Source organism: Notothenia rossii, assembly GCF_949606895.1.
Source record: "Notothenia rossii genome assembly, chromosome: 4".
In the NCBI taxonomy this organism is placed as follows: Eukaryota; Metazoa; Chordata; class Actinopteri; order Perciformes; family Nototheniidae; genus Notothenia; species Notothenia rossii.
Genome location: NC_136902.1, coordinates 38,860,747 through 38,874,749, shown reverse-complemented (window position 1 = coordinate 38,874,749; position 14,003 = coordinate 38,860,747). Strand labels below are relative to the sequence as shown.

Here is a 14,003-nt window from a genome sequence, read left to right as displayed (position 1 = left end):
TGAAAGATACAGTCGGAAGTCAGTTCTCGTCGGAAGGGCTGACTTATCTGTTTCAGCTCCTCGAGCCATATATTGCTAATGCCACACATCGGAGTTGTGCACTTACAGTGCCGCAGACTGTATGTATTGCTTTGCGCTACTTTGCGACCGGTGGTTTTTTGTATACTGTGGTTGATGCAGAGAACCTCAGCTAGAATACAGCCTGCAGTGCTCAGTGGCGGCTGGCCAATAGGGGTGCTAGGGGCACCGCCCCACCTCTTCCCACATTAAAAAAAAAATATATTTAAAAAAAATATATATATATATATATTTTTTTAATGAACAAGGTAAATATTATATAATTGGTATCAGTAAAATGTAGAATCTACAATAAAATCTCGTTTAAAATTGTGTTACGATGTCTAAAGTTACTGAAGTCACAAGTTTCCTGCCTAGCCTTGCCCGTGTATCATTACCCTTTCTCGTCTGGGCGCTAAGAGAGGAGCACTCAACCAGTGCAGCAGCGGCCACTAGCAGCTGACTGTTGCTATCTGTGTAAACTATGCCTCCGAAACATAATTTCAGCCAATCAGCGTCGTCAAATCTGATGATCACCGGGCGCCAATGTCAAACGTCTTGTGTAAAACTCTCGCGAGAGTTTGCGAGTCACGTGGTTGAATGTTTACGTTTGACAGTTTCAGTTACGATCGTTAACATCAGTGGGCCCTCCAGATCTGGCGACCGGCTAGTTCGCCAGTGCCTTGGGCCGGCCCTGCTCACAGCAAGAAAGCTGACAATTTTAAACTTGACTATACTTTTACATTTAGTTTAATTAATTACTTGTCGTGATGAGGGCATAGACGTCGAGGGCCCAGGCTGCGGGGGAGGAAGAGTTCCTTCTTCCTGAAAATTGAGCAAAGCAAATGTTTTTTCAATAGAGAGTAGTTATTTGTCCCATGTGCAGACCACCACCATGTAATCAGAATCAATTAAAGTAGACCTATCATGCTATATTTGAATAATATAGTGTTGGACCATACCTATATAAGGCATATCTATACTTTTTATTTTCCAAAATACCAAACAGATCATGCATTTTAGCCATTCCTCATTTTGCTCAATTTAAGACTGTCTTTGCATGGGCTGATTCTGTGAGAACAGCACCATCTACAGGCCTGGCATATGTACTACAGCGTCTCCAGCGCTTTCGAACGGCAATGTCCGTGGCTGTCTCCTCCTGATTGGTGGAGTTGGCCCAATAGTCGTAGCGCCACTTCTGTGACGTCATAGAAGTGTTCAAATCTGGATCAATCTGTATCAGATCCGTTGCAGCCCCTTTTTAAGAGATTTGGGTATGGAGGAAAATAGAGAGGGTTGTGTTTTCTGACACTTGGTGAGTTCCCTGGAACACCGGGGACACATATTCATGTATAAAAGACGTACAAAAGTGCATTTTGCATCTTAGGTCACCTTTAAAGCAACGTGTCCACACCCTCTATCTGTGTTAGGGCAAATTGAAAACTTCATATCATTGGTAACAAAATGCTAAAGTGTATGCCAGAGCGCTCTCTGAGCAGACAGACAGCGTCTCATCATCTAGGCCCTCCTGAAAAAAGAAGACAGGTAAATGGTCTATGTTATACATATTCAGCGACCATATAGGTGACATACCAAAGGTTACGTTACCTCTGTAAGAGGTAGTGGGTGATTTTGGGGGGGCAGCAATACGTTATCCCCATCATCTGCAGAACAATAAAATACATGTTACCTACTGCCACAAAAATAGATATATAATTGTGTTTTATAGCATCTCGGCTGTTTAAAGCTCCCTGACTCTTAGATAAAAATGTGGTGGGAGCTGCTGCCACCAGGGTCAGTAGAGACCCCCCTTCCACCCCTAAGATCAAGGGCCGACCTGCATTGTTGCTGAGGGTCAGCTCCTCGGCAGGGGTGAAATCTGGCGGAAGAGGGCCCCCTCCTGTCTTCCTCTGCTATTTTTTTCCCCTGTTGGCTGCAAGAATTTGGAAGAAATGTGACCGCTTTCCTATACAGTTAAAACTAGGGCCACCAGGGTGGGTGGAGGGGGTCTGGAGTACGGGTTTTGGGCTGACAGCCCAGGAGCACAACGGAGGGCCCGGAAGGGATCTCGGGCGGACGGTCCGGGGGCAAGGCAGAGTCCAAGGTGGGGGACTCGGGCGGACGGCCCGGGGGTAAGGCAGAGTCCATGGAGGGGCGAAGACCACAACGGGCGAACTCAGGGGACCAAGCATGAGGGCGAAGGCAGCGCCAAATAGAGTCAGGGGGCCGGGCCCAAAGACGAAGACCGCGGCACTCAGGGGGCCGGGCTTGAGGGCGAAGACCGCGGCTCTCAGGGGGCCGGGCTCAAGGGCGAAGACCTCGGCTCTCAGGGGGCCAGGCTCGAGGGCAGGATCCCCCAGGGAAGAGGACCAGGAATTGTCAGGACCCCCGGCGAGACAGGTGATGGTGGGGCCTCCAACGGAACAGGACAAGGGGTTGGCAGGACCCCCGGCAGAAGAGTTGTCGGCGGGACCCCAAGAGGAACAGGACATAGGATTGGCAGGACCCCCGGCAGGAGAGTAGTCGGCGGGACCTCCAACGGGACTGGACATGGAGCTGGCAGGACCCCCAGCGGAACCTCCAACGGCACAGGACATAGGGTTGGCAGTACCCCCGGCAGAAGAGTATTCGGCGGGACCTCCAACGGGACAGGACATGGAGTCCGCAGGACCCCCGGCAGGAGAGCAGTCGGCGGGACCTCCAACGGCACAGGACACAGGGTTGGCAGGACCCCCGGCAGAAGAGTAGTCGGCTGGACCCCCAACGGGACAGGACATAGCGTCGGCAGGACCCCCGGCAGGAGAGTAGTCGGCGGGCCCCCAACGGGACAGGACATAGGGTCGGCAGGACCCCCGGCAGGAGAGTAGTCGGCGGGACCCCCAACGGGACAGGAAATGGAGTTGGCAGGACCCCCAGCGGAACCTCCAACGGCACTTGAGTGGGGACTTGAGTAGGGACAAGAGAAGGGACTCGAGTAGGGACTGGAGAGGGGACTTGAGATGGAACTCGAGAGGGAACTTGAGAAGAGACTCGAGAGAGGGCTAGAGAGAGGGCTTGAGAGGGGACTCGAGAGGGAACTCGAGAGGTGACTCGAGAGGTGACTCGGAGGGAACTCGAGAGGTGACTTGAGAGGGGACTCGATAGCAGACTCGAGAGAGGGCTAGAGAGAGGGCTTGAGAGGGGACTCGAGAGGTGACTTGAGAGGGAACTCGAGAGGTGACTTGAGAGGTGACTTGAGAGGGGGCTCGAGAGGAGACTTGAGAGGGGACTCGAGAGTGGACTCAAGAAGAAACTCGAGAGGGGACCTGAGAAGGAACTTGAGAGGTGACTCGAGAGGAGACTCGAGAGGGGACTCGAGAGGGGACTCGAGAAGAGACTTGAGAGGGGACTCGAGAGGGGACTTGAGAGGGAACTGGAGAGGTGACTTGAGACGGCCGGTACGCCGACAGCACTCGGGAGCTGACGTCGGCTGGAGAGCCAACAGGAGACGAGGTGCTGGAGTCGGCCGGTATGCCGGCAGGACACGAGGAGCTGGCGTCGGCCGGAGAGCCAACAGGAGACGAGGGGCTGGAGTCGGCCGGTACGCCGACAGGACACAGGGAGCTGGCGTCGGCCAGAGAGCCAGTACTGGAGCCGAAACTGGAGTCGGGACCATGGCTACTGGGGCCGGTACTGAAGCCGGAACCATGGCTGCTGGGGCCAGGACTGGGGCTGGAACCCTGGCTCTTGGGGCTCGGGCTGCTAGCCTGAACTTGCAACTCCTTCTCTTAGGAGCCTTTTGGAGGCTCCGTGGACCTCCGAAAGCCAGACGAGTTCCCGAGAACGGCTCCTGGACAGGAGCAGGACTTGGGGAAGAAGCAGGGATTGACTCCGGACGGAACACACAGAGACGTTTGTAGTCAGCAGGCTGGAAATCACACACTGAGAGAAAGTTCAAAAACCAGCCAGGTAAGAATTTCACCAAGCCTGGTTTCTCCATAGCCAACCGGTGCGCCTCTACCAGAGCGGCCTCCTTCTGCAGAACACTGGACGCTCCCTTCCACCAATCATAGCAGCAAGCCAAATAAAAGGAAACATTTTGTAATTCCACCTCAAATGGATCATCTGCTGGGTCCATTTATTGGTTGGTTCGTTCTGTTACGGTGGGTGAAGCAAGCAGGACCCAAATGCAGATAACGCTGAAAATGCCTTTATTTCAAGGATAACGAAAAAATACTAGGACAAAACAGAACACTCACCGGTGAACTCAGTCACAAACAAAAGACGAACCAACAATGAACACAGGAAGGGACAAGACTAAATACAGGGAGGGGTAATCACAAGACGAGAAACAGCCGGGCAGGGGAGGAGAAATGAATGAAGTAAAAAGAATGCTATAAATGAAAAGGATTACAAAAATATTAGGATTAAAGTCCACTTGTGACCCTCGGGCGATGATATTATAAAGAAAAAAAGGCTGCCACTCAATGATCAATTTGGTATTTTAATTAGGCTACTATTTATCCGAAAAACTAGAAAATTAATCTGGAAGCGCCGGATTTATTTTTGCACATGACTGCTAATAGCTCACCTGCCTCACCGCCATCATTGCCTTCTAGAGACGTAGCACTGAATTTCAGACTCCAGCTTACAGATTCCTGCCTACGACCTGCCTAAAACCAGTATAGAGGAATGTTAAGCCCTCCCACTATTTTCCAAGAGGGCGTTGCCAGACTTTCAATTTCAGGTTTTAACCAGGAGATGGCGCTTCATTCACAAATACAGAAAGACAAGTTTCATGGACTTTCGGTTGTGTTTTGAAGAGCATTTGAACACATCAATATTTTAGATCAACTAAAGTATATCTAATCTTGTAATTCAATAATATATATTCTTTATATATTAAATAATCATAACTATAATGTAAATGTTTACATTACACTTCTTTATTTGTTATGCTCATACTTTTACCTTTACAATCGTTTGCTTTAATATGCAGTATATTTTTTGTATATTTTTGTGTTTGCTTCCTCCTGCTCCCTTTCGGACACATACTGTATGATTTATTATTATTATTAATATGAAGATATTATTAAGATAAGATAAGATAAGATGTTACTTTATTGATTGAACATTTTAGTTTAGAATGTGCTGTCCCACGGTAATTCAGAAGGCTCACAGGTCACATTCCGACCACTATTTAAAACAACAGGTGCTTTTACACCGTTTACAGTTTGATTTGTATAGAGCAGGGGTGGGGAACCTCCGGCCTCCGGGCCGTATACGGTCCGCGAGAACATTTGGTACGGCCCTCGAGGTAATTTATAAACACACGCAAAAAAGAAAAAAATTCAAGAAATCTAGACCGCAAAATAACAAGCGAGTGCCTGTTTTTCCTGGCCAAGGTCAGGGTCTTTGAACACAACACGAGCCTAACGTGTCATCACGTGGTATATGTCTCGTCTGACAGGGGTGTAGTTCTAACGGAGAGCACCAGAACGCGGTTCCGGGCCGGGACGCGTCTATCGTTTATTCCAAGAATATCCATAAAGAAAAAAAATCTGCTTACAGTTTTGTTTCATATGGGTGTTGAGAGATGTATCCATAGATCTATTAATTTTACTCTCAAAGTGCACAAGATTGATGCTTTTAACTTCAACATAAAAAAAAAATCTTCCTGGTTATTTGCAAATTATGGTGGAAAATAAGTATTTGGTCAATAACAAGAGTTCATATCAATACTTTGTTATATACCCTTTGTTGGCAATGACAGAGGTCAAACGTCCCCCCCCCCCCCACCCCCCACCCCCACTTAAATCATGTCCACATGGATATGAAACTAAATACATTTGCACACATCTTGTGTCCATATATTTCTGTTTTGGTGGTCATGCCACGGTGCATGCATGTGCGGGTCATGGTCAAATATCTGGATTAAGAGGTTGCTTTTTCTTTGCACAGCATGAAAGAAAGGCGAAATGAATGGGCTGTGATTTTAGTTTTTTAAGCAGACGTTGAGTTCAATCATTTGTACGGCCCTCGGAGGATGTTGTAAAAATTGAAATGGCCCTTGAGAGGAAAAAGGTTCCCCACCCCTGGTATAGAGGGACCTCTGTGGCTGAATGGCCAGATTAGGTGTGGCGCATTTATAGGTGATCAGAGCTAACTGCCTGCCGTCAGATTTCATTTAAAAAACAAATCTGATTTTAAGACTACTTCAGCGCTCATAAAGAATGATAAGAATAAGAATAATGCATATTGAACTGGTTTCATTAATTAGTGAGTTTATTTAACACTAGAACCGCCAATCGGGTCAATTTGTGTGATGTGTGTTGTGTGTGTGCAATGTAACTTTTTTTCAATAAAATATTAAAGTCTCCCAGTCCGTGACTTTTCCTGAAAGTGTGTTATGTAGCACCCTATGTTGTTAAAAATTGCATTCTAATAGCGGGATTTGACGGGTTTAGGTAGGCCTATACAAAAACCTCTGGCGGTTCTAGTGTTAAGGTAATTAGGTACAGTAGAAGCCCTTTTTTATCAGTAACGAATTTAGCAGTTGAACATAAAAGTCAACTAACTGAGGGTCACTTGCAATGACAGTGTTGTGTCTAACTGTAAGCTTGTCACTCAGAGTAACCTACCGTTAATTTAGCTGCTGGAGAAGAAAGATCAAGGGGGGAGGGGGGGAGAGAGCTGTGGTTGATGGGCCATTGGTTGTGTAAATACACAGCTGAGAGCTGCCGTTTCATTCAGACTGTTTAAAAAACTGTAACAACGGACTATTTTTCTTAGCGGATGCATGTCAATTTAAATCAATACATACAACTATTTTTTAAATCAATACATACAACTATTTTTTAAATCAATAAAAACATTTTCTAAATCCATAAAAGCATTTAAATTAATATTGGGAGTCATGTCGTTACTTTGTTGAGAATGTGGCCGTGTAATAAGCGGGATAATTTGCAGCGACTTGTTCCTTATGGGGAAAATAACACCCGTCATGTGTGTGTAGAGGTGTGTGTGGTTAAAAAACTTTCATGAAGTGAAGGAATGTCCTTCTATAAAACAGCTGTGGGCAGCAGTGAGTGTCACGGACATGAATTCATAGATCAAGGCAGACTGGTGCACACACTCTCCTGTCCTGCCAGGCGACACGCCAGTTCTAAGCCGTGTCCCTCACTCCTCACATCCCAAGCATCCCCACAAGCAGGGGCGTAGCTGGAAATTCTGGGCCCCATGAAAGAATCTATTTGTGGGCCCCCAATCCATGCGAGTGCGCATTAGCGCGCACGCTAAAAAAAATGTGGCCATTTATTTATTGATGAAAACGCATAATATGGTTTTTACCTATACATTCGGATCAGCAGTTCAGCACCAGTTCAGGATGTCGCATTGCGTTCATCTTCAATGAATGGACCAATGCAATAGTCTACCAAACAACCTTGAGTTGCACTAGCTAGGCATATTTTCCCCTATTCTTGTGACAATGTTTTCTGATACTCAACATACAAAAGCTGTTACTTGTCCTGTCTCTCTGTAATCCCATCTCCAACACAAATAGTCTACTCAAGCACACTATTAGGTTGACAGACACTTACATTTTGATGTGCTCTGTAGTATACAATCGTTCCCTGCTTGGATATACCTTTTACGAAGCAGATTTTGAACTGTCGCGGGCAGAGCACTAGCTTTTTTGCTGTAGCGGCCGGGTTGCTGCCTTTCTCAGCAGAGTGCTAAAGCCCTACCTGTTACACGCGCAAGTAATTCGAGGAGGCGCGAGTGACAAGTGTTGAGTTATTGGTGGGGACAATTCAGGATTCTTGGATACTGGTGGGGTCAGAACCTTGCGTCCACCCCCAAAACGACACGATGAAACCCAACCTCGAAAACCCTGTTGAAGTTAATGAACTGTAATGGACTGCAAGAAATCAACATGCACTGACTATCAACTTTATCTTCTGTCTATTTAATTGAAAATTACACCCAATACAGGAATGAACAAACAAAAAATCTCAACATTCTTTGACTTATTAAATTAAGATTTGAACAACACAAGGACAAAAGTATAAATTAACTGAAGATTTGAACATAATTATAAAACAATAAACTCTCAGGACATGAACACACTTACAGCAAACAATGAAAAATGTAGTGCGAGAGGACTATGCATCAGATAGTAATTGTTCACAATATGGGCTGTAGCCTGTCAGCTTACTATAGGGAAACATCCCACAATCCTGTCATAGACTGGATTTTTATTCCTAAATCCCGAACGCCAATCGCCGGACCTTCTTGGTGGCAAAATCTTTTACGAGCTCTTTGAAATCAAGTGACAGAGCCAGCTTGCTTTCAATCGATAACATTGCAAGGCTGTTCAACCTCTCTTGCGACATGGTAGATCTTAAATAGCTCTTGATAAGTTTCAACTTACTAAATGATCTTTCACCACCAGCTACGGTAACTGGGAGCGTCAAGAAAATTCTGAGGGCAATGCAAACGTCTCCAAAAATGCTCTGGAGTTCCATCTTGTATATTGCATTCAATAGATCAAGAGAGCTACAATCAGGGGGGAAAGTGGCAGAAAATATTTTATTGAGATGCCTTATCTCACTCTCAAACTGATCTGTGAGATCCTGTGAGTATTTCTCCCTCAGTGGCTGACACACAGAAGCCATGACACTGTCACTCAACTTCCCAATTTTAAGTATGGCAGCAAATTCTTCAACAATATTTGCTGTTGTTTGGAACCGAGTGTCCAAGTCACTTATGATCTGGTCCATGGCAGTGAGAAACACAGTGTTACGGAATGTTGTTTCTGGCCTATCCTCCTGACCTGTTCCTTCAGCAGTTTCATCATGAAACCTCTTCCTCCTCCTCTCACGGCAAAGTTCTTTTTTGAAATGAGGTGGAACCTCCATTTCCTTAGCTACCATTGATGCCTCAGACAGAATAGCATCCCATCCATTTCTGAGAGTCTGCATCTCATCTCTTAGTGCAGCAACATTACCTGCCTCCACCTCTATTGAGATTTTCCCTTACTGGAGTATCACATTTCTGTCATCAATAGATTGCAATACTTTCACCCAAATGGTGAGAAGGACAATGGCATCAAATGACATGAGGTAGTTCCTCAGACCAACAGCTTCAGATTTGGCCTCACCTGTGAGACTGCATGAGCTCAGTATGGTAGCAAGGGCTTCAATGACACCAGGTAGGTGCTTTGCTACAGGTTTCACAGCATCAATTCTCGCACTCCAGCGAGTGTCAGATAGCCTATGTACAGAGCAACCTGTTTTCTTTTTGTATATAGACCAACGAGATGGACTGGCACTTACAAATGTGTAGAGGCGGTTAATGTAACCAAAAAAGTTGGATACTTCAGGGCTCGATTCTGCAGCATGCACGCCTACCAGATTCAACGTGTGGGAGGCACAAGGTGAGAAAGTAGCAAGATTATTATTTTTCAGTATTTGTGCTTGGACTCCCTTGATTTTCCCTGACATATTCGCCCCATTATCATACCCTTGCCCCCTGCAATCACTAATGTCTATCCCTAGATCCAGAAGCACACTCTCCATCATGCCTGCTATTTCACATCCTGTTTTTCCGTTGAAATCTTTGAATTCAATAAATCTTTCAGTGATCTCCCATTCGCCTGTGTCTTCATTATAATGTACATATCTTATGAGCACAACATTTTGCTCGGTGTGGGAAATGTCAGGCGTTGCATCACAAATGATTCCATAGTATATGGCATCCTCCCTTTCCGTCAGAATGGTTTTTAAAACCTTTCCCCCACACAATTCAATAAACTCGTTCTGGATGTCTGGGCTCAGATAATGAGTTAGCTGGCTTCCTTTTTTGGATGTCCTGATTTTGTCTAAGTGGTCTTTCAAGAGTGGATCATATCGTGACAAAAGTTCTAGCGTACCTACAAAATTTCCATTGTGGACATCGCCCAAAGCATGCGTTTTACCTCGGAAAGCTAAATTCCTCGTTGCCAAGTGCAGAGTGACATCAAGGACTCTCTGCAAGATAGCTTTGTTTTTCTCAATTTCAGACTGTAGCTCTCTCTGCAACTGATGATCAACGCCACATGCAGTCATAACCGAACACTGTAGGTGTTTCCATCGCAAATAACAGTCCCTGTGATTCCTACTTGTTTCATGGCTTGGGAATTTATCATACATGCGACGCCACTCGACGTCACACATCTTGTATCCCTGGTCACTACTCAAAGCACTAAGAGAGGGTATTTTTTGCTCCTTGGAGAAAAGAACACATGGTATGCAGAACAGTGCATTTGCACTTTCACTGTGAATCAACCAGTCCCTTTTCACTTTTCCCCTACCCTTATCTGCTTTGGTGTATTTCAAGTAATCTGGAAATCTCTTTCCCTTTGAATCATGTGGAATTTCTTGATCTGTTTCTCGCATTGCTAATTTCTTTACAATAGTTGCCCTTGTCACTCATCCTAGCTGGGAACAACCCTGGGTCAAGTGATAGCAGATCTTCTACCTCAGACACCACTACAGGTGGCTCAGTATCTGTGGCATCCTGTGTCGGAGCCTCACTTTGTCCCTGACATTGACTGTCCATAGCTGCTTCCTCCTCATCTGTGCTGCTTTCATGGTCCTCGACCTCTTCTTATACTGGTACCTCTGCCTCTTCACCTCTGCTCTCCTCGTTGGCTGCCTTGCTCGAAGGCCCTGGCTCTAGAGTATCCATAGTGTACATCATTTATAAAATGCCCTATAATAGTAATAACACAGTACAGCTCGAGCTATCTCTTAATTGTTATAATAATAATAATAATAATAATAATAATAATAATAATAATAATCATTTGTATAGATATTTTTCAATTGCTCAAATCTAGCTATAGCTACTGTAACAACCTCAATTTAATGTGCCAGTGGTCAATGGTATTGCAATTACTGGAAGAACTAGAGTAACTAAATGTGAATATTACCTAAAGTTGTATTCAATGCATGGTAAGCATATTTAAAATCTGTTTGTTAACCCCAAGCCCTGCTGCTTTACCTCCCTCTCCTTCAACTGGGAACCGGCCTGAGGGAAGGGGTACTGATCCTGAAGCCGCATCTGTGCATTAGAGCAGATGTGATTAGCATGTAACATTATACAGGTTAGGTTAGCTAGCCATAGCAAAAGGGCATAGCTGCTGGATACAAATTCACTGGGCTCATCGACACTCATCTAATTTTTGATAGCAACAGGTAGCTAACGTCAGCCACAAAATGTTGGCTAAGCTGTTATGGGCTTCAAAACAAGTTCTGTGAATAAATACCTTTCTTGTGAAAATACTTGGTGACTATCTGTCGACCTCTTTTATTATTTTCCTCTTGCTGACGTTTTTTCTTTCGTTTCTGAGCTCCTGATTCATGAGCTGTAGAGGACATTTTCCTGTCAGTCTGTTCAAGCTGCAAGCTGCTGGTGCACTGCTGTGCCGCCTAGTTATAGTTGAAAGTGGGGGTGCAAGATTAGTAACTGGCAGGCAAGGGGTGGTTTGGAGTGGGTCAGGCACGACCACCTCCATGGCAGAATTGTTTTAATTTAATGAACACCTGTACGTGCAATTTCCTGCAATATAGAGCACAGAACTGTCTCAAAATCCTATGGGATCCTAAAGGATTCCTATAGGGTTCCAAAAACGTATAGAGATTCCTATAGCATTTTTTGACTAGGGATGTTATCCTAGGTCTCTTTCTCACTTCCTCTGCCTCCTCCCTGAGTCTGCACAGTCACCACATCATTCTACATTAAGGAGAGCAATACACTTATGAGTACACTGAACTGGTTTGAATACACAATCTTTATGCTACTCTGTAAAGAAAGGGAGAGAGGGGGGAATATATTATCCAAGTATTTGTGTCTTAATTTGTTATGTTATCCTACACTTTAAGCTGACTGATATTTCCATTACCTGTAACTCTTGTGTCTCTTTCTCTCCTTCTCTGCCTCCTCCCTGAGTCTGCACTGTCACCACCACATCATTCTACACAGGAGAGCAATACACGTATGAATACACTGAACTGGGTTGAATACATGATTTTTTATTTTTTCTGCCATGTTCTACCTGGTTGGCTGGCTGGCTACACACACACACACACACACACACACACACACACACACACACACACACACACACACACACACACACACACACACACACACACACACACACACACACACACACACACACACACACACACACACACACACACACACACACACACACACACACACACACACACACACACACACACACACACACACACACACACACACACACACACACAGTGTGGAGGTTAGTTACAGTAGGAGATGGGCTTCTATCATATTATCTTCTATCATTCTATAATTCATTCTTCTTTTATTTTCATTTCAGGTAGTTGTACCTTAAGAGAATTGAAGGCTGGCATCTGTAAATGCAGATAGATATAAGTACTTTATTCTTATTTTATTATCATTATTTTCTTTCCAATGAAATGAAATCAGAAAATAAGTGGTATATGATGGAAAATATGAAAGTCAATGCTTGAAGGAAAATGGACTTCGGAAAAGTTTTTTATTTTGTATTTACTGTTCTGTAAAAGTCTTGTCGAATGCAATGTTTTATGTTTTGTGTGGACCCCAGGAAGACTAGTTGTTGTCATGCAACAGCTAATGGGGATCCTAATAAACTCAAACTCTAATGGGCTTCGATCTACCAGGTAGCTAGCTAGTCAAACACACACACTGGTTGATGTTACTAGCTAGCTAGCAAACGTCAGCTAACCGCTAGCTAACATAAAGAGTGACCTGTAATTCAATGCAGCGAAAATGAAGAGAAGGTGATGATTATAAATGTGTTTTATTGTATTGAGTGGTAGAAGTAAAGACATGTCTAACATATTCTTTGTTTGAACAACTTACTGAAAAGGTCTGCCACCAATGACAGACTGTTCGCGGTGATTTACACTCAGCCTACCTGCATCAGGACTGCTGTGGGTGGGAGGCAGTTGATCAAACCATTGTGAGCGAAATGCGGGGGGGGGTCACAATCTTTGGAAACTTAAAAACTCGCTATTAAGTGTCTATAATCAGCACAAGTTCTTTCATTGCGTATTATTAATTCGATTGAAATTACACACTTATGTTTACAGTGATATATTGGGGGGGAAATGTCATATTTTTCATATGATCAAAAAGTGGGGGTGCAAAAGCACACGTTTGCTCCCCCAAGGTCAATTGTGGGGATGCACCTGCTCCGCTTGCTCCATTGCTCAGGCGCCCATACCATGCAATGAATGAAGGGAGGGGTGCTCATTCTGTCAAACAGAGTAACAAGCACCTGTTTGTTTCTTTTGGGACGTTTTTTTTTTAATACAGGCAATTATACTTTTGAGTCATTTACATTAACTTACTTTAGGATAATAATAAAACCATATTAATAAAAAGATAATAATAGTGTTCTCTGGGCCCCCCCCCCCAGTGCTGGGCCCTTGGAATCATCCTAACCTCCCCCCCCCCAGCTACGCCCCTGCGTATGCTTGACCTGGAGAAGGTCAGTCGTTTTTAGACACTTCCTCTTTCAGTGTTACGGTTGACGTCCTTTCATCTTAGCATAAGAAGTTCTGATGCTTTTTCGAACACTTGCCTCAGGCTGTCGTGCAATGTAGCCATTAACAGTGTAAATAATGTACTTAAGAATTTATATCAGGAAGTCAAAATGAATGAAAAGGGGCTTTTTCTATCCTGGCAGGGCTGTCTACATTTCTCTGCGCCCTCATGACGCTGACAGAAAGCCTGTGACTCCTGCTTTAAAAAATGTCTCTCCCTCTACCCGTCCGTCGAGTTTGAAACTCCAGAATTTCACAACTGAGACTAGGGAAGTAATGAAGAAAGGCGTTTAAGCAGGAAACCACTTTAATTGCAAAGGTGACATTACTTCCACATGACAC

At 44.7% G+C, this 14,003-nt stretch overlaps 1 long non-coding RNA gene across 1 annotated transcript; it reads right to left on the bottom strand.

Moving 5' to 3' along the window:
• Positions 1-8,816: 8,816 nt before the first annotated feature.
• LOC307035301 lies at positions 8,817-13,481 on the bottom strand. Its single transcript, XR_013807062.1, has 3 exons — positions 11,984-13,481; positions 11,083-11,510; positions 8,817-10,754 (listed from the first exon to the last, which is right to left on the bottom strand). It is a non-coding gene; the product is annotated as an uncharacterized lncRNA (long non-coding RNA).
• Between the last annotated feature and the right edge of the window lie 522 nt (positions 13,482-14,003).